The 27,041-nt window shown below is 39.8% G+C and overlaps 1 protein-coding gene and 1 long non-coding RNA gene across 11 annotated transcripts in view; one reads left to right on the forward strand and one right to left on the reverse strand.

Annotated features, from left to right (window-relative positions):
* Positions 1 to 27,041, forward strand: part of SYT1 (synaptotagmin 1) — a 518,336-nt gene that overhangs the window by 479,819 nt on the left and 11,476 nt on the right. The window lies entirely within an intron of this gene.
* On the reverse strand, positions 957 to 26,537 carry LOC111770993 (uncharacterized). Its single transcript, XR_002804497.2, has 3 exons — positions 26,351 to 26,537; positions 7,172 to 7,306; positions 957 to 3,369 (listed from the first exon to the last, which is right to left on the reverse strand). It is a non-coding gene; the product is annotated as an uncharacterized lncRNA (long non-coding RNA).

Consider the following 27,041-nt stretch of genomic DNA (forward strand, 5'->3'; position numbering starts at 1 on the left):
TGCCCCCAAATTGGCCATATCAACATTTGAGGTCAAGTCAATATAGGCTTCTCTGCTGCATCCAAAAAAAAAATCACTAACGAGAGAGTCTTCTAGAAATCCAAGAAATTCAACATACTGGTATAGATACGTATGAAAGTATGGTTTTTATGATGAGCCAAATATTTTCTTTTTCTGGACAGCTAATTCTAAAAACTCTTTCGGTAAAGGGTTGTGATCAGTTAGCAACAACTGCAAACACAATTAGTCAGTATATTAGTTAGGCCCAAGAGTGGCTGCAAATAACGGAAACACCCAAAATATCAGTGGTTTAAATGAAGTAGAAATTGATGTTTCTAGAATATGAAATAATGTGAGGGGAAGCAATCCAAAGCTGACATGGAGTCTCCATCTATTACAAGGAGCCTAGACTGCTATCTTTCTCTTCTGCTGCCCTCCGCATGTGGCTTCCATGTCGTGGACCTGTGCAGCAGACAGGGCGCCAGTCAATACATCCACGTGAGAAGGAAAAAGGGGAAAAAGAAGGGTGAATAGAGGCCCTTTAGTGAAAGTTTCTAAAGTCCCCACAGTACTTCTACTTCCATCTCAATGGTCAGAAGCTAGTTTTAACCACCTTACCTACAAAGGAAACTGGGAAATGTGGTCTTTGATTCTGGGTGGCAGTGTGAGCAGCTAAAAACTGGGGTGCTAAAACCAAAGGAAGATGCGAATTGGGTCGAGGTGTAGGCAACACCCAGTCTCCATCACAGTCAGACTCACAGGCTCCTTGACCTGCTGTCATTGCTCTTAGCTTCCACATGCATATTCATATTTATTTAGTTAAATTAGAAGTAGCTTTGTTTGTCTCACTAATGTAGATATAAATAAATTATAAAAAATTTGAAAATGCAGACAATTAGAAAGAAATTCATAAACAACCTTAAAATTCACCTCCCAGAAATCAGTGAGGTTGATTTTGTGGTACATAGTTCCAGGTCTATTTTTATGCACACGTGTATCTGGATACTTTCCTTAACAAAATTGGAATATACAAAGCATACTAATTTTTAACCTGCTTTTTTAACAACATAATATTGTGAACATCTTTCTGCATCAATATTTTAAACATTGTTTTAAATGGCTATAGATCATCCCATGATACGATCATTCCAGAATTTATTTAACCAATGTCCCATTGTTGAACACTTTAGTCATTTCAAGTTTTTCTGTACTATAAACCACACTACAATAATATCTTTGTCACTAAACATTTGCTCAAATCCTCAATTAGCTTCCGGAGAAGGTAGGTCTTCTGATCAAAGAACATGCACATCTTAAGGCTTTGTATGCCAAAGTCCTCTCCAGAAAGACTGTTAACACTTTAGATTGTTATCCTCCCCTCTGAGTACGTGACTGCACCCTTTGACCAACAATGAGCATTATATAATTTTTTTAAGCCTTTGCCAATTTGATAGAAGAAAATGTAGGTCTCATTTTTATTTATATTTCTTTGATTACTATTGAAGTTGAACATTTCCCCTCACCTTATATTTAAACTTCTTTATTATTGTGAAAAGATATAATTATATTTAATCTTCTTTATTATTGTGAAAAGATGTAACAGGAGACAAAGAGGGTCATGGTCTCAAATTTGGAAATATTAACTTCAGGCCGAAAGGAGCAAGTTCCTGGCTGTTAAGATGTCATGCATGTGTACAACTGAAATTTCACCATGTTATAAACTATTTAGACCACAATAAAAAAAAAAATTTTAATGAAAAAAAATAGATGTCACCCATGCTGACTCATAAACGGCCACATAAAAGGAGAGGTTATTCTTTCATTTCAAGGGGCACTCAATGAAGATGCCACTTGACCATTTCAAGGAAGGCACCCCAATTTGTTCCTCCATTGTTTAAGAAAGAAGCCACCCCAATCTTGACTCACGTTTTGCTGAGCTTGAAGAGCAATGCTTTGTCTGTGATTTATGGGCTTCCTCTCAGCCCCTTGTTCCCTTGAGTTGACTGTCAAGCCCTTGTCAAGCAGAGTGGCAAGTCAAAATATTCAGAGGGGCTTAAATTTAATTCGGGTAGTCAGTGAACCACAAGATCTATCTGCTCAACTACTTTCATACCAAATAGGATATCTTCCCATCTAAATTTGTAACTGAACTGAAAACAACTTTGTGCTTTTAACTATCTGATGATGTGTCACATTTCACCGTATCTGAAGCCCAGGAGATGTACAGTAAGTAGCCAGATCACAACATGCCAGTCCAACTTCTGTTTTTGTCATTTCCTGATGATTGCTAAGTAGAGAACTTCAAATACCTTAGGCATATGCTATCTGTGAATGGGATTGATACATTTTCTTACTTGTGTGTTATATAAATTCCTCTGGAGTAGTTTATTCTCTGCAACTTTTTAATTATTTCTTTGTGCCCAAAAGCCAATTTGTAAATCAAGAGTTAATATAAGGCATAGTTTGAACAGCATAGGATAATTCTCAATTAGACCATAAGGACAAAACTTCAATAACTGTATGCTTAAATACTAAGATGCGACCAAAAATAGGAGGAATAAAAATAAATTTCATCCTCTACCAGAAAAAACAAAAATTAAACACTGAGCCACAACTATCTCTTTTTCTCTGTAAGCCTAACAAGTCTTTTCGTATATAGGGAAGGCAAATATGCATTTGTGTTTACAATTTAGGCTGGGCCTTGTACAGTGACTCCCATGGAGCACATCTCAATGAAAATTTAGTGGACAATAACACCGTACACAACAAACCCATAGGATTGTAAGATACCATCGGGGTTTGCCCTTCTCATAACTGTCTTGCTGGAGTCTTTTTTTCTCCCTTTATGGGAGAAGCTATCTAGAGTCAAGCATCATTAAGTCAAAATGCAAAGGAAGGAGAAAATGGATATGGGTTAATTGCATTCCGGATGCCACTGAACCAGTTGGTACAAATTATTATTGCGGTATAAGAATGCATTGTGCATTCCAGGAAGACAAGTAATTTGGTGAAGTTGGAGTATGGGCGTGTACCAGGAAGTGGCAGCAGATGAGGATTCTGAGTGTGTGTGTTGGCGGGGTGAGGATGCATATAGATCCTCATACTTCATGCCAAGAAGTTGGGACTTTGTCTGAAAGCAAGAATCTCCTGGGAGAGTTGCAGTTCCTGTCCAGGAATGTCCCATTATATGCAATTTGGCTCATTCTGCATGATCTTCTCCCCATTACTGCACAAAGAAGCCTGTGCCTGCAATCTTGGCAGACAAGTAAAACCCTCATTCTTTATCAGCAGATTTGCAGGGTAACAAAGAGAACACTCTGGTGGGAACAGCTGTAATTGAGCTGAAGACTTCTTCCTGCCATCCATTGCCTGGAAATAAAAGGAATACAGTCAATATTAAAAAAGGGCAGATGGGCACAAACTCTAAAGCAATGAGTTTTTTATAATAGGACTAAAAAGAAGGCAGAACCCAAGAGGGCTACAAGAATCATCAAAGGCTTCTCAGAGGAGGTGATGTTTCCTACCCCCACCAGACTTAAGGCACAGCTTTCAGGGCCCTGAAGAATTAAGGAACAGGAGAACTCCACGGATCCATTTCTGCAGTAGGGCCACAGCGATCGGCAAAATAGACCACCACAGCACACATGGGACCTATATTTTTGGAAGGGTGTTGTTAGGGTGTCTGGCCCCAAAGGACTTGGACAATTGCCCCTTTTCAATGCCTTTATATACTCTCTACTTTATTTACTTGTTTATGTAGAATTGTTTGTTTAAAATTCATTTTTTAATTATGAAAGTAATCCGTGTTCTCAACAAACCAGTAAAAACAGACCAGAAGTATAAAGTCTCTCCACCCCCATACCCAACTCTTCCATCCAGAGGTAACCACTGCTAAACTGATCCAGGTGTAGACTTCCAGAAATATTTCCATGCATGTATGGGCAGAGATTCTGTGTTATGTACAAATACTATCATACAATTTTACTTTTTTAATGTAACCATGCTGTAGTGATAACTATAATGTTGATATGGGAGGAACTCAACAAGGGGAATCTAGTTGGAAAGAGGGTCTTGAAGCTCTGTTGTAATATATTTTATATAACATAGAACATCAATTGTCTATATCAAGGAAAGGAGGATGCTGGGAAGTAGGAAAAACTAAGCCCCACCAAGCAATTCCTTGGCTTTACCACTTTGGCATCTTTGCATAAGAACATATAAGTAGTTGCCCAACATTGCATTGTGTGAATGGACTATAATTTTTTAATTGTTCCCCAGTAGTAGATATATAGGTTTATCTAGGGCTTTTGCCTCTATAAACAATACTATTTTGAATCTCTTTGTACATAGATCTTGGTATATTTAGGCAAGGGAATCTATAGCATAAATTCTTCCAAGTAGAATTGCTGAGTGGAGGTAATGTGCATTTCAAATGTGAATAGATGTTGCCAAATTGCTCTCCCAAGACATTGTTCCAGTTTACAGTCAATAGGAGGCAGCATCTTTATTTTTTAAGATTTCCTCTTAGAAAGTGCCAAGCTATGCTGCCACAGAATTTGTTCTGCCAACCAATCCATCTGCACCTAGCCTCCCAGCCAGGCATGCGAGTTCAGCTTTCCCTGAGCTGGGGATGCCTCAAAGCAGTTTGCGTTAGCAGCGCAGCTAAACTCTAGAGTGGCATCACCCCATCTACATTGAGAATGATTTTTGTTTTAACTTTCTGGAGTACAAATTACTATTAGAGAGCTTCCATTCCGAACCCAGAGAAAATTCTATTGCAAAAGCAAACTATTTAAAGAGAAAAGGAGCCATGAAGGCCAAGTCTGAGCTGCTGTTGTCATCAGGCAGGCGGCAGAAAGAAACCAGGCAGAGAGACAATTTCAGGAAATTGAATAAGGAGCTGCATGACAGTCACGTGACCACTTTGGTCTCATGAAAGAAAAGGTACAGTAGAGATTTGCCTGAAAGGCCCTGAGGAGCAGCAAGACCTAATGGCAAAGACAAAAGTTCATCTCCTTTGCTGCTTTCATCACATGTTCAGACGCTTCTCAGAAATATACAGCTTCATCCCCATTACCATTTTGATGTTTAGATATATCAATCCTCTTCTAAATAGAGTTTTGAGTTTATATTCATGCTTTTGTGGTAAAATATCAGATGATCGCTATATTTTCAAAGATAGAGAAATGACAGCATTGGTAATTCAATTTCAGGTTTTGTCAAGTATCTTTTAAAATGCAGTTAATAATATACTAAGCTTTCTCATACATAATTTATGTTATTGATTAAAATCTAAAAATGGAAGGAAAAAGACTGAATCCAATTTGTTTTTGCTGCAAGAATGAGTAAAAAATAATCAGCCATGTTAATATTTCAAACAGCAAACTATTGGAAATTTATGTCTACTCTTAAATAAAAAATGAGGATTAATAAATTCTATTATACATGTGCTATTGATGAAGAAAGGAGGTAGAAAAGGTACGATATGCTCTAGAAAATGATTACACCTTCAATGAAATACAAAGAACAGCTCCTTTGTTGGTCAGTAAGAAAACCATGTTTGAAACTCCTTGTTGTCATAAATGGCAAAAATACAACAATAATCCTAATATGTACACATATGTGTGTGTGTGTGTGTACGTATTTTTTCTGGTCTTCAAATTTCCTACGCTATTATACAATAGCAATTATGATATTTTTAACTCAATCTGCATCGTAAAACATGTATCAATTGTCAGTCAGCAAAAGTGTCTGTTTAGTACAATTTGAAGCAGCACTAAGACAATGGAAAGAGGAACATTTTCATTCAGTCTTTCCTGCTTCTACAGTTTGTCGTGAGTACCAGTGTTTTCCTGGTAACATGCTTTCTTAAATTTTACTTTTATTTAATTTGACACACAATGTATTTCTAAAGGATTTTCAAGGAAACGTGAACAGTCATGTGGTAATAAGTCCCGCTGCTCGGACCTCCTGAATAATGCCCCATCTCCACCTCTGTCTCCTTTCCCGGGGCTGGTCTGGGCTTGTCCTCACCTCTTCTCCAGTGATGGAAACAGCCTCCCAAAGCCAGGGCCCCTGACCTTCCTTCCATCCTCCACACTACCGCCAATGGCATCTTCCTAAAGCAAAAATCTCGCTATGCCAGTCTCCTGTTTAAAATCTTTAATTGGCTTTAATTAGCTTCTCACTGACTTTATGATGAAATCCAGATTCCTTAGAATGCTCCAGAAGCCCCTTCCTGACAGGGCCCAGACCTGCCTCTCCAAATGGCATCACTTGTTCCTCATTTACCCTATGCTCAAGCCATGTAATACTACACCATTTTGTACATGGAACCTTTTGTGAGTATTGTTACTCTACTTAATCGGTCATCCTCTGGCCATGAATCTGAGGAATTCCTAATTCAGCCTCTAAAATGGTACTTCTCAGGACTTCACGTCCATTTGAATCTCCTGGGGATCTTGTTAAACTGAAGATTCTGCTTCTGTAGGTCTAGGCTGGGGCCTGAGGTTCTGTACTTCTAGCGAGTTCCCAGGTAATGCTGAGGCTGCTCAAAACACACATTGACAGCAAGACTCTAAAACATTATCTGTCATCCCTCCCTCAGTGAAAACTCTTCCCGTACAAAGCTGCTCTACACAAAGCTTCCTCTTCCCCAATTTTATAACTTGCCTAAAGAATGTCCTCTTAAATGTCTCACACTCTGTTCTCATAACTTGGTGACATCTCTGCCCCTCTAACCACTTGTGGATCATCTAAGGGGTCCAGTAGTGACTGCTACTTCCTTGTATTCCCAACACTAATGTGGGGACCCAAATTTATAGACATTTCATAAAAGTATTTTGAACAGAAATTAGCAAAGCTTTTTAAAGTGGTATGTCAGTGACCATCTGACAAGAACTTGTTAAAGATGTCTTTGCTGGACTGGACAGTTAAACTAAATTCTTAGCTCTCAAATTCATGTTGGATTTTTTTTTGTGTTACTACTATTATCTCCAGTGGAGTGGGGAAGGCGAGGCCTAGAACTGTCTGATTTCTATTCTGTTAACCAGTATGGAAGTCTGGAGGCAAGCTAAGAGTTTGAAGAGCCCAGATCTGCTAGACAGGACAACAAATTGATTATCTTTGTGTCCTTGTGGGTGACTTCACCACCACCCCCCAACTCCCTTACCTCTGCTGCGAAGCACAGCCCGGCCTGTCTCCAAACACTTGGCCTTGCACAAAAGACCCGAAGGGAAGCCACGGCCCAGTGAACCATCTCCAGCAGAGCATCTAGGCAAGAAGTGGCACATCAAGATGTTTGCAGCTGTGAGAAAAGAGAGAATTAGTGGAAACAAACAACATCTGCCCAGGGTTTCTTCCATTCTGTCACAAACATGACAGGAGAGGCCAGCAGGAACCATCCCAATCATGGTAACCAATGGCCCTGAAAGTCAGTCAGTGGTGTATCAGGGCTGCAAAGATAACAATTGCAGCACAGTGGTTCTCAAGGTACATTAAAATCCTCTGGAAAGTGATATTTATAAAATATGAAAAACCTGGGACCCCATCAGAGACCAACCAATACAGAGTCTCGGCGTGGGGGGCGGGGTGGGGATGGGTGCAAGAGTCGGTAGTTTTTAAAACTCTCCAGGTGATCATAATGTGAAACCAAAGTTGACTACTGATGGAGGGTATCACCTCATTGGATGCTTGAAGTCCCCTATAGGTGCCTCAAAAGTGAATGTCTAGCCTCAGTTTAAGCACCCAACTGACTGCCTCTGAGTCTTACCCATTATAGGCCGAAAGAAACCAATTCAGGACATTTACCTTTTTCCTCATGCAGCATGCTCTAATGAGTCTATAACGGAGAATTTCTTTATTCGCACCCACATCTCCCGTCCCACAGTTTCCCTTAAGAAATTGGTAAGTTGAGAGAGAATGTGAGCCATAGAAAGAAGGAAGCTGAATTCATTTGGAAAAGAAAATCCTAAATCAACTTAATTCCCTTTCTTCTTAGTCTTAATAATCTACCTTGCTTTCATTCCCCTTCCACCTGCACCCGCTGTCCACGAATCCATCAGTCACAGTGGTGAGCTCTCGGCAGGAGGTCAGGTGGGGTCACATTGCAGAAGGTACAGTGCAGAAGTGTCAGGATAATGGGATTCGGTTACACTTACAAGAAAAGACTCCTCCAGGATTGGCTATCACACTGCCAAAGCGAAAGGGCACCTGCTCAATACATGGCAGGAACTTCATAAATTTCAGATGCATCTGAATCAGAACTCCTCAATTTTTTTAAATGAAATCGTTCAGGCCTTATAATAATAAGTATAACATAATGAATACTCATGTACCCAGTACGCAAAAGAAATAAACCATAATATATATAATCAAAATGCCCTATGTCCGCTTCCTATCCCTTTTCTCAGAAGTAACTGTTGTCTTAAACTAGATGTTTGTAATTCTCAGGCTTATGTTCATGTTTTATATTCATCAGTCCTGTGCATGTTTTTGTTATATACACACACAGTTTTGATTTTGCTTGTTTTCAGTTATGTAAATGGTATTATACTCTATTTTATGTGTTTTCAAACTTTATGTAAACAGTATCACATTAGGTATCCTCATGTAACATGTCTCTCCATGTTATATTCCTGAGATGTTTCCGTGTTGATTAATGTAAGCTTGTTAGTTTTAATTGCTGTATGGCATCCCAAGGTAGGAATAGACCCCAGTGGATGTTTACATTTTTCTGTTGGTGGAAATTTGGGTTGATTCCAATTTCTTGCTGTCACAAACAGTGCAACAAGGAGCGCTCCTATACATGTCTCTGGATACAAATGTAGAATACCTCTAGGATACTTACCTAGGAGTGAGATTGCTGGGAGGTAGGGAATGCATGCCTTCAGCTTTTCTAGATATTACAAAATAACACCCCAACCAGAAGAATAGGAATGTTCCTACTGCTGGCATCCTTGTCAACGCTGATCTTGTTAACTTTAAATGTTTAGTAATTTTAACTGGTGTATTTTTCCCTAAAAATCCTGCAGAGGGCAGCATATCCTGGTGATTACTGCTCCTTAAGGTGCATTCCACTTTATGGGTCCCTTCCTTCTTTACTCCTTGAAATCCTTTGACCTCCTCTAAGTCAGTTACCCCTCAACCCACTCTCTTACTTCAAGCAGCTCCCTGGCGGTACCTTACAAGGGCAGACAAATATAACACTATCTGAAAGCTAACGGCTCCCTCCCACTTTTCACTCCACATTCTTGGCACATTTCTGTCTTCTGACAGGATGGGAAGCAAATAGAGACAAGTCAACCTTGAATTAAAATACTTTTTCTAGTTCAAAGTAGCATAAGAGAAGATGTGAGCAGACAGCAAAGTCTTCCACCTTTCTGAAGCAGAGCTGTGTAACCTGATTAGAAGCCATCGCCCTGTCAGAAACTGCAGATGTAAATTGGAGAAATACTGAGAAGTAGGGAAAGGTATTGCAAAGCAGTGGTGGTTTTGTTTTTCTTCTGGAATAGAAGATATTTACTCCTTTGCCTTCTTAGTTACATTGTTCCTGCTTCTCTAAGGAAGAAAAACAGTGTTAAGTTTCAATATCCTCCTCAAATTTCTCTCATCTTGTACTGAGCTGAAGTCCTGCCATGTCCAGAGTTCCGTGGTGGGAATGCAGCCTTCAAACATGCATTCCTTTCAACAAAGCAGATGTGAAATTGAGCTGCGCTTAAAGATTTAAAATGGCTGCATCAAGTAGGAGTTTATTGTTAGTACTTTCAAAGTGGTCCTACAACCACCACTCTGCGAGGAGTACATTTTCCTTCCTGAAACTGGATTTTAAGATGTCAGTACTTTAAAATGAATGAATGAATAATAAAATTTTATTGCTGTCCTTGAGGGGCAAAGTAAACAAATAAATTTGATTCGCTTTTGGATTGATTACTGTTTTGAGTTATTAAATCTTTTCCCCCTCCATTATCGTAGATTGAACTTTCTCCAGATGGAATCTGTCAGTCTTTCAGCAAGATGTTAATAGGTGTTCTGGGGAGTAAAATTCATTTCAATGAAAGTGTTGGGTTAAAGAATGTTTTTAAAAAGAAAACTAGATTTCTCTAATGCAAAAGGTCTTAGAGACATTTATATGCTGATGTGTATTATAAATCTCTAAGGCAAGAATTTTAGAGATTCTGTGTTTCTAAGTGGCTTGACCATAGTTCCCTTTTTCATAGAACACTTGACAGGTTTAGAGTTCAAAGACACACTTTGGAAAATGCTAGTATAGATATTCTAAGGCTGGCTACACCATCATCCATGATCGTTAAGACCAGAAATTCACGAGACTCAATTATATGTCATCCCTGACTAATAGAATGCCTGTTTTGACATGTTGGTTGGTATACTCATTGCTCTTGTGTTGAATGTTATTGTGGAGATATTTGAGGCCAGCCTAATTTTTGCTTCCTTGTCTGTGACTTGTTTTTTTCTGCTTCAATGCCTGAGGAATGTCTGTATTCTTGAATTTCAATTATCCAATCACGGGTATGTCTGTAGTGTTGAGCATTCTGTTACCAATATTTCCTAAAACATGGTATACTCTTTCAATCTGTAGATGAGGTTATTCTTTGTCTTTGTGAAATTTCCTTGTATAGTGTTTGTGAATACTTTTCCTGTTCCGTTTCTTGGAAGGGATATCAATTTTGCTATGTTAAGTGCTTTGGAACTCCAATCTATTGTCTTCTAATTCCTTTGTTCTTGTATTTACAAGCCTTTCTTCTAGCTCAGTAGTTTTATTTGCAGCCATGTTTATTTGTTCTTTGCTATGTCACTTTTATTTCATTGTTCTATAAGTTGTTTTTGTCCTCAACCTCCTTAATTCTGTGACCTTCTTGTTCTATCATCTCATTCTTGAGCTCATATTTTCCTGAGTTAATGTTCTCATTAACTTGATTCATAGTACAAAGTACTTCTAAGGAATTTTGTTTTGTCCTTTGGATTATTTTTTCTGTAAGAGTGGGGGTTTTATCATTCTTTTGCATGCTACGTTCCTTTTTTTTAAGGGTCACTTGGTTTTGTTTGTTTTTATTTGGGAGTGTTGCTGTGGCATGTTTGGATATTTGTCACTGTTTTTCTCCCTCCATCTTGTTCATCCTTGAATAGCTCCATCCAGATCTTCTCTTTGTTCTGGTCTGCTAGAGATGACTTCTCCTTGACTCCATTTCCATTGACTCTAACTAGTTTACCCTCTGAGCTACAGTTTGAGAACTTGGTATTGAATACCACCTACTTTAATGTGGATTGTTGGAGGGGACAGAGAGAGTAGGGGAAAGCTCTGTGGAAGCTGTGTGACTTCAGTGTGAAATTAGAACTCCTGGGCTCTGCTCTGTCCTCTGGGATTTGAGAGGTGTTTTGAACTAAGCTTTAACCCCTCCCTTCAATCAGGACTCATATCCACCCTGAGGGGAACACTCTGGGATTTTTTTTCTAATCATTCAACAAAACTTATTGAGTATCTATTCTCTGCTAGGCACTATTCTAATCAAGGCACTGGGAATATAGCTGTGTGAACAAATAAGACAAAAATCCCCTCTCTCATGAGTTTTTATCCACTGTGGTATCTTTACTGATACAATGTGGTATCAGAAAGAAGCAGCCCATTTCTGCCTAGTAAATGGGCTCAGGCAAAAGAGGGAGAAAAATAAGTGTAGTCATTAAGTGCAATTCCCTCTAGATTGGAGGGCAATAGTGAAGTTTTAAGATTCATCAGTTCACCAATAAAGCTTCACAGGGGCAGGGAGCTGCACTGTGTCACTCCACAGTCTTTTTCTTTTTTGGCCAGGATTTTGCATGCGTGTGTGCACGTTTTGTTTTGTTTTGGCATCCATATTAGTAAGTCGTGCTCTTTGCCTTATTTGGTGGCTGGTTTACTGTTGGGGAAGAGGGAGCTAGTGTTTCTTATTGTTCGCATTCACTTTTTTAGTTGTGTGTGCGAGAGAGGGGAAGATTCTGTGGTTTTCACTCCATCACCTTCAGCCTGGAGGCCTCAACGAGTTCTTTTAACTCTAATCAAACATCCTACCTATGGTCTACAGGTATAAGATTGACATGAAATAGATCCTTCCTTGGAATTATTCAAGTGCTTTAAGACACAGATGAAAAAACATACAGCTGAAGTGGTTTGGTTGGTTGCATGCCAGCTTTTCTTGGCTAAAAAACATTTCAAGGATACAAACTTCAGAGTACTTTTAAGAAGTTGGTTATCTTATCCCTGGACACTAAAAAATGGATTCCTTCATTTCTAGGAAACACATTTGTCAGAAGAGTTCTTCAACTTCATGATACCTTATGCTCAAGATTGTTCTTGCACAATCCCATAAGAATCCGATCTCTCACCTGAATATAACAAACAGGTGTACAGATAGTGGCAGGCAGAGACAGAGACGAGAATAAACACCTACTCCTAGACCTCTACCAAGAGATGCTCTCTGCTTAGCGTTAGAAACCCCGAGCACCAAGATCTATTTGCTGAACCCAAACATTAAAAGAAATAACCAAGCAGTTGTGTCTTTTATTGCACACAGTAAGAGCATTACCTACAAATGTCTCCCAAATAAATCATACTTAATTCAAATTATGAAGAGAATATTTGATAAATGCTGTACTTATAAGTGAATTTGAATGGCACTAGACAGCATCTTCTCGTGTCACTACTGTGCCTCTCATGTAATTTCCCCATCCAGAAATGTAATCCTCAGCCAGTTGCCTTGAAAGCTGGTTACCGTGGAGATGATTATCCGTATTATGATGACCTATTTAGAGGAATTTCTGCTTTGCCAGAAAACAAATAACCATAGAGAGAGCCTTACAAATGAATGATGCTCTTTCCCTGAAAGTGCCTTTACAAACAAATGCCATAGCTGTATTATGTGTGTGTGTGTGCACACGTGCACGTGTGGGTGTGCCTGTGTGTGTGTAGATTTGTTCATCATTAGGATTTGCAAAGATTTTTGTGAAAGGGTTTGTCCTTAAGCACTCCAAGAGTACAGAAAGCAGTGCAAACAACAGCAGGTATAAGCATATAGCCATCTGTCCTCTTCCTGCAATTTGAAATGCATGGCCATTGTTGTATTGATTTCTCAGCAGCGTGAACATAGCTTCCGTTTGCACAGTTTCTTTTTCTTTCTCAGCCTCTGTTTTTTGAGGATTTTCTAGGAGTTCTGGAGTTTGGTTGACAGTTGCTTGATGAGGATTGATTTTTACAAGTCAATTGATTGGACATTAATAGTTCCTAAATAAACCGTGTCTACCTGATAGCCATTTTGATTTCCTTAGAATTATGCCACAAAGTCTATAACCTATTTTGGTTTCTCATTTTCCTGTGAAACTTGTGTTTGTGATTGTATGCAGATCTGGCTTTTTAAGTTTAAATGTTTTTCATTAATCATTGTCCTGTTCCTTATAGAAAAGATTGATGCTTCAGCTGCTGCTTTTGGTTTTTTTCCGAGAAATGTTTGGTACTACTTTAATATGCACCTGTAAAAATTCCAGTCATAAAAATTAAACCTTTATTATTATCAAAGAAGCAGGAAAAAAAAACATAAGCCAAGTACTCCCCAAAATAGGACAAACAGACCTAATTTCCTCCTTCTAATCCGACAAGTTCATATTTTAGATCATTTTTCTATTTGTTCTTCTGTTTTCAGGTACACTCCTTTTTCTACTCCCATCTCTCACCCATTGTAACTTCCTCCAAGGCAATGGCAGGGTGTCCACATTTTCTACCATCTTTTCATATTGTCTAGCAAAATGCTGGACATAGAATGAATGTTTAGTAAACCTGACTCCAAGAACTTTCAAGACCTCTTCAGTCATGCTTTCCAACTCAGTTTTCATCGGTTCAGACTCACAATGGCCTTCCAGCAAGATTATGTAGGAATTTCCTTTTTTAAAACCATATACAGTGGATGTTTTTCACAGAGCATCTTGAGTCGAGGTCAGTTAACTCATTTTGGCTCCATTTTCAATTTCTGTCCCATAGACCTATCCTTATGCCTGAAATCAGACTGCTCTGAACTGAGAGCAAATATCAAATTCATATTAGTTACCTCACTAAACTCTTTAGACTGGTCTGACTGCCGTGTTGAAAATGCCGTTGTAAGAAAATTTTCTTTCATTTGAATGAATATAACTCTCTCTCTTTCAATATTTTTGAGAGGGAAATACACTGATATTTTAATTACAAATTTCTCAGCTAAATTTTAACTGCAAAGAGTCTAGCACAACATGTCCCAGTTGATCATGTGAAATGTTGACTTCTCTCTATCTAACAGAGTTGTATAGGAATGGTTTTTTTCTAAAAAGCATTAATATTGCTTATTGCCATGTGGGCTTTGACTCATTTCTAAAAGAGGCATTTAAAAAAGCAGAGAGCTTTTCAATTTAATTCAGAGCCCATAAATGGTAGCTTCTCTTAGAACATAATGTCTGCCCTCTTACTCATTTATTCAATAAAGATATTTCTAACTGTCCCTTTAAAATGGCCTTCAGATTAAGTAACAAGTTGTGAGTTGTCTGAAGTATGTTCACATCCAGCCCTGCCTGCTAAAAGTTAACCCTTTTGAAACTAGACTTGGAATCCTAATCACCCAGCATATTTCCAACAAGATTCAAAATCAGACCTCTGACTCTGCCCAACAATTCCACTACATTAATTTACTCTGCGTTCTCTTGGATGGCTTTTCAAGGCAAATAATGAGCCTGCCTTAGAATATTTCCTCTGTGTCTAATCTTCACTCCTCGCGGTGACAGTGCTTAGCATTCAGCACAAGCAAACCTTCCCACCCCTAAGCTAAGCTGGGAAGAATGAGAACAGAATGTTCTAACCTCATCCATACCACAGCAGTTATTCAAGGAAAAAAACATATTTCATAGCCTTTTGCTAGATAAACTTGCTTTACAAATAGCTCAGTCTTCTGAAGAGTGATGTGGAATAGCTTTTCTCCGAAAAGACTCCATGGCTTTGTCCTCTCTGCTCTAAGAAAACTCATGTCCTTAACTGCCAGAGATCCAATGCTAACCATTATATTAACTTACTGCAATTATCCCCGCTGGGAATTTTTGTCAAGTTCTATTCAGCCTGGAGCAGCACCTGTTAGAGTATTTCCGCTAAGAAGCTCAGGAAAGGAGTTGCTGGGTAAATCAGCTGTTTTCACCAAGTCCATTTACCACCCTTTTGGTGGATGATAGCTCTCCTTTACGAGGATTATAAAAGGAGAAGCTGCTTTAAAATGGAGCGTCAAAGAGCTTCCATGAAGAAGTGATGTCAGAGCTGAGCTTAATTAAAGAGGTGTGGGACAGGAGCATGAAGAGGAGGCATCCAGGCAGCAGGCCCCAAGGAGGGATGGAACATAGTATTTAAGGTGCTGGGGCAGAGGCAGCACGGGAGAATATCCTGAGAGATGAAACTGGAGAGGTAAGTGTGAGCCAGCTCATTCAGGCTCTAGTAGTCTAGTTAAGAAATGTGAACATTTAAGTAACAGTATAAGTACTGCATTGAAAACAATATAAGGAGTTACATCATGTTTTAATCATCTCTCCTCATACAATATATTTAGTCTAAAATTGATAAAGTTTATGACTGTTGAATTAGGATGAATGTTCAAAGTCACGGAACTTCTGTGATCACTAATATTAGCTGTGTGATCATGGACGGGTCACTCAGGCTCAGGTTCCTCAGCTGTAAATGGAAGTGAGAACACCTCCCTCTCAGGGTGATCATGAAGAATAAGTGAGATAAACTGTAGAGAGTAAATGGTCAGTGCCTGCGAACAGCTTTTTTAAAATTGGAAAGAATATGCAGTACAGCCCTTAGATGTGGGCAAGAAGGGACCTACCTCAGAACCTAGAGTTGAGAGGGCCCCACCCTGGTCCTCCTCTACCTGTGCTTCCAGCGAACGAAGAGTCCACAGACCAACAGAACATACTTGTCTGGATTGCACCTATCTCTCCATTCTAGACCAGGCTCTGGGTACCTGAGACCCAAGGTTCCCTGTTAAAATAATCCCGAGTTGATTCACAAGGTCTTTGAAGGTTTCTTCCCCAAGCATGACCACCTGAAGGCAGGTGCGTACCCTGTGTCTGAGAGGTGGCTAAGGAGCAGCTTTTGAGCTGGTGAATGAAGTTTGTACTTGCAGCCTGAGGCAGCCGCATGTGTGTGTGAAACTTCTTACAGTGCCTGTTGAAGCTGAGATTGAGAAGAAAAGGGGGACAGGACAAGGCTAGGAGCAGACTCACCCACACTGCCAGTTTCCATTGCAGAACACTAAGGAGTCTGAGAGTTCTCAACTTAATGTGTGTTTGTCAAGATAAAATAATAGAAAATGCATATTTTAACAATTTGTGTTTTAATTTATAACTTTTAACAATTTAGACATAACGGTATACGGACTTGCATTCGTAGTCTTAACCTGTGCCCTGCAAATGTTACAGGCAGTTTTATAAAATTCTGCATATCACACAAAATCCCATTTGTTTGAACCATCTTAAGATGTATGGATCACCTATTTATGAGATCACATTAGGGTAACCATGAAATTCTATTATGCACAGGAAGACTGGAAAAGGCCAAAGGAAAAAGCAAGTTCAAATAAAGACAATCCACCCAGTGACCTCTTTCCCTCTCTAATATGCATAAACACTATCCAAATATCACTGCATTTATAGTTCATGAAATTGTACATCTATATGTGCAGGTGGAGGGAGAAGACATGAGAGCTGATGATTTTTAGAATTAACAAAAGGTTAGTTCTCTCTGTGACACTTGCTTAGACTCCCTAAATGTAGATCCTTGAATTCAAACGAAGCATTTCCAACTGAATGATGGGTGTCTGTCTGATCCGAATTCCTCTCACAGTCATTGCTGTGCAAATCACTTAGCAAGAAAATGTACACTGTCCTATGCTATCTTTCCTGCTACAAAAATATGTGGGTTGATTTAAACTTAACTTTTCAGGAATTTATGTCTTCTCTTCCCAACTGAATTGCAGCCTCTTTGAAGAACAAGCTGGGTTCTATAGCTCTCTGTGTCCCTTCTCTCTCTTCCCTGAGAGTCGCTCAATAGATATCTATACTTCACTGATTGACTCAGCCATTTAGCAAATATTCCCGGGATCCCTCCCATGTCCCGGGCTCTATGTCAAGCAAAGGAAGACAGAATTTAACAGGACACTGACTGGAAGACAAATACCTGACACATACCAGGCATCCAGTAAATGAGCAACTGCATGACAGAGTGAATGAATGAATGAATTCTGAACCACAGAACTGAGAAATAATATCAAGAAAAAATGGAATAACCACTTATCTTAGACCAAAAGTCATCAAGGTGAAAGATGTCAGCCTGTAGAATGTCTGTGATTCAAGAAAATGGAAAATGTGGGAAAAATAAGACCAGCCCTGGCATTTGTACCCCCATCTCTGCGGCCATTAGCATGTGGCTCTGGAATCTTGCAAAGAACTAAATCGCTTCATAGAAACCAGATTTTCTATATAAAAAATTTGACTACCTCTAACACCCCAGTTCTCACTTCTCCCAGATTTAGGGATGAAGTATCTTAGGTGATGTCAATTCCAAATTAATCAGTGTATATAATAACATTATTGTGAGCTTTACCTGAGATTTGAAATACTGATCTGTGGTGATTGACTTTAATCACAAATTTGCTTCATAAAAAGCAGTAAAATCACCACAGAATTGTATTAGTCCATGTCATTTTCCTATATGCAGTATAATATTGAAGCTATAGTTCATTTTTATCTTCTCCTTACAATATTATAAGAAAACCAGATTACCAAGGTAGAAGTCGGCGTCTCCCTCAAAGCTACTTATCTTCTTGACGTGCAGAGCACCCGCTGATTCCAAACAGTGTCACAGCTTTATAAGAGAGAACCATATTTGGCCATCAATGAACCAAAATGAAATATCTCTCTGGAAGGATAAGAGAAATCAACATCCAAATAAAGAAACTTAATAACAAGCCAACTAGTGTTCAAAGTTGTTGCATTTTTTTCAAACGGACATGCATTATTCATACTGTAAAATCTCAAACCAAAGGTGGGCAGTTTGAGTTACCAACAGTATTATGAATCTTAAAATCATTCTCCCTTCTTCTAAAGGGGAAATGACAGCTGCATCGTTCATCCTCTTGTAGGTCTGCAAGCTCAACAATGTCACTTAAAGGTGACAGCAGGAGGGGGGACAGCAAGGGGAAAGAAGCCTTCCTGAGAACATTAATGGATTTTCTCTTTCAAGCAGAGAAAGAAGCACTGAGACATTTCCAGCCAAGCAAGCTTAGGGCCATTCCCTCACTCCCTAAGACATCTACCCAGCCCCTTGACAAGTTCTTGAAACACCTCAAAATGAGGACATGGAGAGACATTCCTCCACTCCATCTGGAAACATTTCCAAATCTCTCCCTCAGTTATCCTAAGACAGTCTCGGTCCATAAACTTTCTAATGCTTAGACGGCAGAATGTTTAGAAGACACATAGGCATTTTCAAGCAAGCACATACAAGGAAAAGGGAGTTAATGAGAGTAAAACTGAGTCTGGCCAAACCATTCCAAGAACTGGATGAGTCTAAGGTTAGCCCACTGAAGAGCCCTAACTGTGTTTAGTCACGTTCTGTGTCAGAGCCCTCGGTTCTCTCGTTGCTTTCACTTCGTACTCATGTTGACTGGCCTGGAAACTATCTCTATGCGGATATGGAGTGGCATCCATTTGTCATCTTACACATGCTTTAAAATCCTAGCCATGTTACCAAGTACCACTGTCACCAATGTTGTTGCACCAAGTTGAAATGTCTAATATTATTGTAGAAAAAGCAGCATCTTCCCAGTGACCTTTCATCTGGCCTCAATAAGAGTCGAAGCCCAAACCTCCAGGAAAAAGGAGTCAAGTCAAATTTGCCTTCTGCAGTTTTATTGCCTTACTGAATCCTTGGACTGTTCTGTTTTTGTTTTTGTTAATCAGTTTGTACAAACAGTTTATACTCGCTCATTCCCCCAACTTTGTAGTCATCCAGAAAGAATCAAACATAAGTACCACCGCTCCTACTCCTGTGTGTGGGCCCTTCCTGAAGGATTTTCAAAAGCACAGAAAAAGATGGTTACATTATAAATGAAGAACTTCACCTTGAAAATGGAGCAGAGAAGATTCAAATTTTGCAAATACATGAACTCCTTCCTCTCCTAAGCGTGGAGCTCAAACCCTCCCACTGCCCTGTGACGTGCTCACCGACACGCAGCATCCGTAAGAGCTTCCTCTGCTGTGCCCTCTTGTTCAGTTTTTGTACACGCATTCCCACACTTAATCAGGAGGCTGGCAGCCACGCACAGCCCATCTGGCAATGTTAGAAATGATTGCTGGAATTCAGTGGCTTTCTCCACCACAACGAAAAATACTTTCCGTTTAATTCATAAGAATAGCATTTAATAACATAAATACAATAATAACATTTATGCTTTTGTCTCTTCAGAGCACTCTGCCACCATTAATGAACTAAATTAGCCTTTGCTATTTTATAATCTGTCTCATTAAAATGAGGTTGGTTTTCTCTGTGGCAGTCATTTACGTAATGTTGTTTTCTTCTAGCAAACACTGCACTTAACTAATGTAAATTCATTTTTAAATTGTGTGCTCACATAGAAAATTTTCCCAGAATATATTTTTAATTCTGCCTCCTTACTACATCATTATAGGGAGCATTTTAAACTAGAAAGACACATAAGCCCTTCAATGTAGTCTTCTCTAAGTACTTGTAAATTATTTATAAAGACCCCCTCAAGGAAATGTGTTGTAAGTGCCAGTGATGGAAATGAAAATTGTTTGCTCTGTGAGCCCTATTACTATTTAATTATTTGTATACTGGTAAATGATTGGCTTACTGATGAAATAGGCTTACTCAGTAAGTGCACACAAAAAAAGCTGCAGCTGGCAAAGGAACTCTGAATCCTAAACCCGCCCTTTTTAACTCAGTGCTCTCTGCTACTGCTGGCCCACTTTATACGAGAGCTTGATGGCTCATTCCTAGGAAGTTGATTTCAAGTGGGAAGAAACTATCTCTCTGCAAATATGTGTATGACACTTCCAAGTTTAGACAGAAATGGGATCCTAGCGTCCCTCAGTTGAGAAACTCTACAAACATTGCTTAGTTTCCTCCCAAGTTCTGATCCCTCTCCTTTGGTAAGAGTCTTCTAATTCCTGTTTGAGAAACGACCATATTCTTCTACTCTTGGCCTTGTGCTTAGAATGCAGTTGATCCTACCTCCAATCCCAAAGGTAGGACCCCTGGCCCTCCTGATTGCTCTGGGGATAGACATATGACCCAGGACTAAGCCAACGTAGGGAATCCCATCCTCTTCACCACAGGGATTAACATAAAGTAGACCTCTCATCTATGTTTGTCCAATCAGAATGAACTTGGAATTTTTCCTGGGAATTCTGATGTAGACTCTTTTCCTTTGGATGGTGTAGTGTGATGATCTGAGACTTGTAGCTGGTGTAGTCATTTACATCCTTAAGAGGAAAGCTTAGGACGTCTTGGGGAGGCCACCATGTGGAATTTGAAGAGGACTCCATAAAAAACGGGGTAGAGACACAAGCAAATCTGGGACCTTGGAGATATTGTTGAAACTATATTAAACAAGGAACAGACTGAACTGCTGTAACAAAGGGACTCCAAACTAGAGAGGCTCAAAAAGATAGACATTCTGTTTGAAATATCCATAGATGGGTGTGGGCAAGATTGGTGGGCAGCTTTGGGCTGTGAGGTCATTTAGGGACCCAGAATCTTCCTATCTTGTTGTCCTGTCCCCCTAGAGTGAAGGGCATGAAGCTTATTTTAAGGCAGGGTTTATCAATCTCAGCTCTATTGACCTCTGGGGCCTGATAGTTCTTTACTGTAGAGGGGCTGTCCTATACATTGTCGGATACTTAGCAGAATCTCTGGCCTTGACTCGCTCAATGCCCGTAGCACCCTCCCTCCAAGTTAGAACAATCAGAAATGTGTCTAGACATTGCCAAGTGTCTGTAGGGCAAAACAGCCATCCATGAGAATCACTGTTTTAAAGACATGCTATAGAGGTTACATACATCATTTCTATTCACATCCAATAGCCAGGAGTTAGTCATTTGGCCATACTGAGTTGCAAAAGAGTCTGGGAGAAATAGTTCCAGCTGGGTGACCTGGTTCCCAGGTAAAACTTCAGAAGTTCTATTGTCTAAAAAGAAAGGGAAGATGGGCTTTAGGGGACAATTAACAATCTTAGCCACACAGCCCTACTTCTGGACTTTTCCATCATATAAGCCAATAAGTTACCTTTACAATTTACATCATTTTGAAATGAGTTTTCAGTCACTTGAAATTCAGAACCCTAATTGATAAAAGTATTACTTTCCTCACCCCACATTACAAGTTGAAATTTAGAGAACATTATCCAAAGAAAAAAGGATGAAACGACTAATACCTAAGTTACCCAGAAGCTGGGTACTAGCTCAGAAGGGATTGAACAAAACAGCTGAAATGAGGCAATTTCTTATCAAGATAAGTCTTTGGTTGAAATGGAAAGGCCATGGTTACAAGGGCCCACGGTCACTGTGGTGGTTAAGAAAGAAGACAGTATAATTATGCAAAATTGTCAAAATGAAAACTGCAGGCATCTTGCATTATTCGGCTTTGAACTGCTGCTTTCTAGTTCTCGGTGTAAATACAAAAAGCCTTTAGTGGCTCCTTTGTTTCTCACACAAAAGGATCATTGCTTACAGCCAGCTGTTTTGCAATTATATTTCTATGAAGTTAGCGTAATTTGACATTGGAATGCCTAAGGGAAAAAGGGGGATATGAGAGTATGGGATAGTAATGCAAGAAGCGCCCGTGTTACACGTGGAGAGCCTTCTCAAAGTTCATCTTGAAGCTGGCAGTTCTGAATTCAAAACACATTTTCCCGTTGGAATATTGTTTTTATGCTATTAGATTACCACAGAAGTCCTCCAATACCAGAAAAGAAAGAGATATGTACTTTGCAATAGAGCAAAAAGAAAATGCTGCAGAGCGGAGCAAAGTTTGTCTGAATGTTCTGACTGAGAAAATCATCAGTAAAATCTTCAGGGAACATGTCACTTTTAAACCAAACTTAAGATAGGAAAAGAAAGAAAGGGCATGTCAGGCTGAAGGACAGCCAGTTCAAAGACACAGCATTTGAAATTCTCTGAGAGCAATGGTGAGTATGAGCCAGGAGTAGAGCACAGGGTTCGTGGAAATGAGACGAATGAGTCAGGATGGGGCTGTGAATGCCACAGCAGAGTTTGGGGTTTTTTAGTTGACAGCCACTAAAGGTTTTTAATGAGGGGGATGGTGTGATCAAATATAGTTTTAACAATTATAGGAAGAAAAGTTTGAATTTGAGGGTAAATTGGCAGGATGTGGTGGCTAACTGTTCATGGGAGGTAGAGAAGAAGGAATCAGAGATGGCCCACATTTTCTAACTTTTTGGTCCACGTGCCTCAAATCATGGCAAAAGAACAGGCTTAAAGGGGAGGTGATGAGCTCCGTAGGTTTGTGTCCTAAGGATAAGAGAAGAGCTGAGGTGGTTATGACCTTATGGTACAGCATATGAGATGCACTTACGTTTCTGCAAAGCTTGCCCATCGTGTCCCTATAACCGAAGGAAAATCACTTGCTGAATTTTGTACTTAGGTCCAAAGTCATCCTCCAAGGTTACTCTGTATCCTTTTTTGGGATTATCTGTACATGTAGAAACTGTGTCTGTGGTACCAGTGTTGGTATTCCAGCGCCAGACTCTGGCCGGACACTTGGCTTAACTGAGCTAGCAACAATATTGAAAGCATAAGGTTGCACTGTAGGATGTCTGAGGAAATTAGTGTAGAGAAAAATCCTACTAAATGTGTGTTAAAATAATATCAAATGCAATTAAACTCATAAAGCATATTGTTGAGAGTCTTGGGGCAGCTGAAGGGAAAGGAGAAAAGAGAGGGGACTAGGGAGAGTTTAGTGGGAACAGTGCTGCTCAGGCTGCTCAGGCTGCTGTAACAGAACTCCAGAGGCTGGGCGGCTTAAACAACATTGACTTCTCACAGTGCTGGAGGCTGACAGTCCAAGATCATGGCGCCAGCATAGTCAGGTTCTTGGTGAAGGCTCTCTTCTTGGCTTACGACTGTCTTCTCATTATATGCTCACACGGCAGACAGAAAGATCATCTCTCTCACGTCTCTTCTTATAAGGCTCCACCTCGCGACCTAATCACCTCCCAAAGACCCCACCTCCTAATACCATCACAGTGCAGTTAGGATTTCAGCATATAGATTTTGGGAGGACACAAACATTTAGTCCCTAACGACTGCCATGACAATGCCAGCTAAGGTGGTACTGAGAATTATCTGGAAGAGAGAGAACTTCTGGGGTTTCTTTTGATTGCCATACCCAATCTCCCCATTTCCATCCCTCCCATGGGCAAAGTCATCAAATCAACCAAGCCTTTGTACAGCATGGCAGATGGTAGAGAAGAAGGGTAACTGGAACAACTTGAAAATCAGGGCACATATGTGCCCTCACCGTTCTTCCTCCGTGACAAAAAGAGAATGACGGATTCAGTGTGTCCAGGGTATTTTGGATGGAGGTGAGTGGGATGGGATGCAATGCCTGAAGGACTATGTGTGGGTGATAGCTCACTCTACCTCGAGCTAAGTACTGGAGCATCAGGGCCAGATCAGCCTGGTCATTGGAAGAAATCCCTTCAGAAAGGAAACTCCGACCAATTAATGTGAAAGATATATGTGAGAGATCGTCCAGTCAAAATTAATGCCCAAATAGTGACAAAATGGACAAAAAATAATGGCACCAGACCACAGGTTGTCCACCCCATAAGTTATATTCAGAAGTGGGTGCCCAGCTGGCAGAGCTGTGGAACTGCCCTTCTGCCTTCAGAGTTGCTCATTAGCTGGGGGTAATCAAGGCATCACAAAAACAGTCAAATGAGGTCTATATCCTGATCCCTGAAAATGACCAGTGAGACCAAAGCATTCATCTGGTCACCATTCTGGGACCCTCTGCACTCCTTTCATGTGGCACAGGCAGTGCTTCCCAGTCTCCACTGCCTTGGTGGTAAGGTACAATGGATGACTTAGCAAATCATATCGCTGTAGCCTTAACACGATGATTTCCTATCCCTCACTCTGGTCGGAAAGAGTGAAGAAAGGAAAGGAGGAGTTCTACGCCTAGGTGGAAACCAGAAGGAAGAAACCAGACTATAAGAGTTTCTCACAGTAGGAAAGAATTGGCAGAAAAAGAGAGGAGCTGTAGATATTATCGCTCCCCAACAACAACAAATCTCAAAGCTAGGGCTTCCTTTTCTCTGCTTCCTCATTTTAAGCAGTCTAAGCAAAGCAGATACTTCTACATAATATGCCCAAGTGTATCAACATTTGTTGGCCTCAGTATCTGGAAAGAAAGCTCAATAAATCATAATTTTGACACACACTATCCCAGAGCCTCCGTAATAAGATTCCACTTAGAACTCTTGAGTTTAACTTTTCAGCTCTGAGTAATTTGATCTGTTGACTTCAGGAGTAGAAGAAAACTGTACAGGATGTTGAATTCGTTTCCCATCTCACACCTCAAGACCACCTCACACAGGCAGTGATAAAAGAAACTCTTTCTCTTTTTTTCTCATGCATGATTAAATTCTCCATTCATGAACCAGTTTCTTAGAGTGGGTATGCTTCTTTCCAGAAATAAATCTGGCCTTGGGACAGCTTTGCTGACTTCTGCAGCAAATGGAAAGATTTTTTCCCATTTGCTAATGGTGGGCACACTTTGAGGCACTTTCTATATAGTAACTCAGTTTAATCTTCACAATCCTGTGAGCTAAGTATTATCATTCTCGGTACTTTAAGTTGACAGAACTATGGCACAAAATGTTAAATAACTTGTCCAAGACCACTCAGCTAGTAGCACAGCCAAGATTGAAGTTAGTCTGGCTCCGGAGTCTGCACTTGTAAACACTTTACTAAATTGTTTCTCCAACATATCACAAAGAGCAGCAGGTTCAGAGTCACAAGACCCTGGTTTGAGTTCTTGAAAAACAATCAGCCTTTCTGAGCCCCAGTATCCTCACTGGGGTTGTTGTAAGGATTAAAGGAGATGACATAATTTTTGTAAATATATACAACCTGTAAATTACTCTACAAATATAAAGGAATATTATTATACTAAACCTTGTAATGGATCTCACTTTAAAAATTATTCTCAACTAACATTTTATCCATGTTCACTAATTTTACCATGGACCCTGAAAATCTGTATGTAACTATTATATTCTGATTGTGTGCTCTATGTTAAATTTTTTAAATTAAAAAGACAAACTTTTTGAAGGTTTTTGCTTTGAAGAACAGAGTAATCATTTTTAGAAGTTGGAAAGAATATCAATTTTTTCCAAAAGATCATTTTCTAGATCTATTTACATTTGACTGTCATCCTCAAACCTGGCTAGATAAACAATAGAATCCTCTCTTCAAATTCAGTTTTTTGCATTAGTTTTCTATTGTTTCCATGATAAACTACCACAAACTTAGTTTTTAAAATAGCAGCTATTTCTTATGTTATAGTTTTGTAGGTTAAAAGTCTGACATAGGTCTCACTGGGCTAAAATCAAGGTGTCAGCAGGGCTGCGTTCCTTCCTGGAGGCTCCAGGTGAGAATCCATTTCCTTGGCCTTTTCCACCTTCTAAAGGCCAACTGCATTCCTTGGCTTGTGGCCCCCGCCTCCATCTTCAAAGACAGCAATACAGCTGTTGTATGATGTCTGTCTGTGTCTCTGGCCCTTCTTCTCTCGTCACATCTCTTTCTGACCACAGCCAGGAAAGAGTCTCTGTTTGTAAGGACTCCTGTGAGTAGCTCAGGCCCCCTTGGATAGTCTAGGATAATCTTCTCATCTCAAGATCCTTCACCTTAATCACGCCTGCAAAGTCCCTTTTGCCATATAAGGGAAGATATTCACAGGTGCCAAGGAATAGGGTGTGGACATCTTTTGGGGGAGCTATTATTCTGCCTACCACAATTGTGAATGTTGGAAACAAAAACCTCAACTTTGTATATTAGAAAGCCTTGTCAACATGTAAAAGTTAGACGGTGATTTCATTACAGTGTCCTAAAAAACCTCCAAGTCATTAACAGCTATTTCGACAGAAAGGAGATAAAGTCCAGTGAAGCTGATTTCAGATAAAAAGAAAGCCTGACAAATGGTGAGCAAAAGGTAGCAGTGCCACGGTGATAACAAAACCAAACGACAGACCTGAAAATCATCCAAAACGAGGCGATGGGTCTGCACTCATCACACCTGCAGTTTATGATTGGGAATGAAGACCCTTCTTTCTGATCCCAGTCCATCATTTTCCAGAAGTGAAGTTATAGTCATACACCATTAGAGGCTAGAGAGACATCAAAAAAGAGACCTTTCTTTCTACCAAAGTTAGAAAAACAAAAAGGCCTATCGTTTCTTTAAGATAAATGAAACAAATGAAAGAAGCAGAGTGTCCTGAGTCTTACACTTGTTTCAATGGCAACAGAGATTATCTAAATGGTGTTGAAGGAGGGTTGTTAGTATTTAGATGATGAAGAGTTCCGTGAGTGCTTCTTTTGGGGACCAGATGAAGCGATGCAGTCATAGAGATGTGGAGTCCCTGAGGACAGTAGCCAAATTTCGTAGCTTACCTATTTCCCCACACCATTTATAGGTTTACAAAAACTTAATGGATATTTGGATGTTACACATGGTGTCCAGCAGTTGTACTGAGGAAAAGCAATAGCAACATTAGTGAGCCTCATTACAGCCTATTTTATCATTTCCATTAAATTATGTACTATCATGCAATAAGCAGGACTTTTAAACCACCAAGAAAGTCAAAATTGACAAAGATTTGCTTCATGGAACAGCCCCTGAAACATAACAAATTTCATCATACAGAGTCCTACTTTGCAGGAGA

Source organism: Equus caballus, chromosome 28 (assembly GCF_041296265.1).
Source record: "Equus caballus isolate H_3958 breed thoroughbred chromosome 28, TB-T2T, whole genome shotgun sequence".
NCBI classification, from domain to species: Eukaryota; Metazoa; Chordata; class Mammalia; order Perissodactyla; family Equidae; genus Equus; species Equus caballus.